Source organism: Crocuta crocuta, unplaced genomic scaffold (assembly GCF_008692635.1).
Source record: "Crocuta crocuta isolate KB4526 unplaced genomic scaffold, BGI_CrCroc_1.0 scaffold657, whole genome shotgun sequence".
In the NCBI taxonomy this organism is placed as follows: Eukaryota; Metazoa; Chordata; class Mammalia; order Carnivora; family Hyaenidae; genus Crocuta; species Crocuta crocuta.
Genome location: NW_027529583.1, coordinates 760,260 through 763,076, shown reverse-complemented (window position 1 = coordinate 763,076; position 2,817 = coordinate 760,260).

Here is a 2,817-nt window from a genome sequence, read left to right as displayed (position 1 = left end):
AACTGAACATTTTGTAAATAAGTTTCTGACTCAGTATTAATAAATAACAAATGGTACATCAGAGACCCTCCTATTCACTTGTCTTTCTCCTGTACTTGGCTTATGCCTCCATGGGGACATGACTCATTTCTGTTTTCTTCATATTCTACGGGGCCCTTTACAGTAGGCATATGGACCTATTTGTTGAGAAAAAAAAGTAACATGTCATAGTGTAACACTGAGAAATATATCTTTAAGAGTGGATTTAAGGTGTCCATCAATAGATGCATGGATAAAGAAGATATGGTATATGTATTCAATGGAGTATTACTCGGCAATCAAAAAGAATGAAATCTTGCCATCTGCAACTACATGGATGGAACTAGACGGCATCATGCTAAGCGAAAGTAGTCAGAGAAAGACAAATACCATATGGCTTCACTTATATGAGGAATTTAAGACACAAAACAGATAAACGTAAGGGAAAGGAAGAAAAAAATAATATAAAAACGAGGGGGACAAAACATAAGAGACTCTTAAATAGAGAGAACAAGCAGAGGGTGGCTGGAGGGGTTGTGGAGGGGCATGGGCTTAGTGTGTAAGGGGCATTAAGGAATCTACTNAGCTGGCAGTCAGCACAGAACCCGATGCGGGGCTCGAACCCACGAACCGCGAGATCATGACCTAAGCGAAAGTTGGACGCTTAACCGACTAAGCCACCCAGGCGCCCCTCACTTAGGGTGCTTTTTGAGAAAGGTTACAAGTGGCAGAAGCTCAAGTAAGAGTCACTTAAGTAACAAGGGGAATTGGATGGCAGGGTCCTGGTTTGGCTCATGGAGTCTAAGGATGGCAAGTTCAGCCATGATCCAGAAGGGCACAACCTGAGAAGCTTAGGGTCCGAGGTCACGATCCATGCCTGCACAGAGATGCCTCATGTCCTGCTGGTTCGAGAACATCTGATTGGCAGAACCCAAGCACATTTGAAACTCTAGTCTCAGGGCAATTTAGAAAATGTAGTTTTTAGTTTTCTAATTTCTACCAAACAGGAAGCCCCCTGACATAATGTTGTAAGAGATCACAGGATTCTTTCTTTAAGGCCCTAGACTCGGCTTGAAAATCCTTCTCAATTTGGCACCGTGCCACCAACGGTGTGGGGTTGGATCGACAGGTCATCATCCCTGTACCTTATCACATTGCTCCCAGACTGATAGTGTATCGCTCTTACTTTTGTCAAGGAAAAAATAAACAAAGCTTAGAAAGGGACAAAGTGATGGCTGCATGTCCTTTCAATGTCATATTGGAACATGTTACAGCGTCATGTCCCATAATGGATAACATAACTGTCCATCCCAGAAAGTCAAACCACAGGCTTGCAACAAAAGCTGCTTAAGCTCAAACTGTTTTAACATCAGTGCATTCGAACCCTTGTGTTCCCAGGCGCCCAGCACCTCGTGTGGCTTATAGACATGCTCAGCTCATTCCTTGCCCAGACCAGCTTTCGAACCATCCGAGCCCAGCCCCCGAATATACATCCACATACGTAGGTAGCGCCTCTAACTTTCTTCTTTTAAGTCGCCCCTGAAACTTTGTGAACTTGGACCTTTCCCTTACTCGACAAGTTGAATAAACCCACATATGAAACTGGGACTACGTTAAATCTCAAGTGGCCGCAGTCTGTCTCCCAACACATCACCCCCCATCTACCAAAAAGCACTGGATGACTTTTTTGGTCCTAACTGTCTGCAGTATTTGACAATGTTGATCAGGGCTTCCTTAAAATTCTTCTGTAGACTTCCATGATACCGTGCGTTCTGGGTCTTCTTTCATCCTCTCTGGTAACTTCTCCCCAATTCTAGGTGGAATTCTAGGTGGAAGCAAGCAAGATAAGGAATAAGAAATGACCACTGAAATAGTAGTTACGATATCATCCATCATCTTAGCGAGAGCAGTGCACGGGGGAGGCAGAAGGAAGGCTGAAGGGCTAGAGGAGGGGGAGTGGCGAAGTGACAACGGGTCTCTATTTCAAAAACCCTGGAGGTGGTCACTATTTTGTTTGTTTGGGGCTTTTGCGCGTGCTTGCTTTTTGTTCCCTCTTGTCTAGTTTACTAATGCAGTTTTCCCAGCTTGAGGGCACATGCGCAGTGGGCAGGAGCTGTTCCCAGAGCTGCGGATGCAGAGGTGACAAGGGCCCTCCCTATCTCCCAGGAGCAGGTATCTGAGGGCGACACCCTAGCCAAACATAACGGGAATCACAGAAAATGATGAATACTCTGNNGGGAGATTGGTTTTTAAAAATTCAAGAGGCTTCAAAGTATTTATGTAGAAAGAGAAAAGCTAGAGTTATGTTAATGTGCTTTTGGTTACTTATAAAACTGAACCTTACCACATTAAGCCAGAGGCAGCCATTGTCTTGAAGATTTTAAAGATCTTTCTACAGCTGGAAAGAGAAAGCCAATGTCTAGCTTTTAGTCACCAAAATCGTCTCTGAAACCCATTTCAGAGGTTGTGGTTGAGAATGCAAACAATCTATTCCCTCAGTTTACTGCCTATATTAATATGCTTTTACTNAGATAAAAGTGTTAAAGAACTTTATTGTTGATTTCTGAAGCCTTTGATTTAAAGGAATGTCAGACTCCTCAACACCTCAGTAGATAGCATCGATCACCTCATTGTTCTCTAAAACTGGACTGAAACCCTCATCTCATTGTGTCCATCAAGCCTAAACTACCGGATCATGTTATTACCTCAATCTGATCCTTACTCAATCCTAATCAAGCCCTTGGATCAAAAGACCAGTTTTAAACCAGACCTGCCCAAAAACCTCCTAAGTCTGGCCTT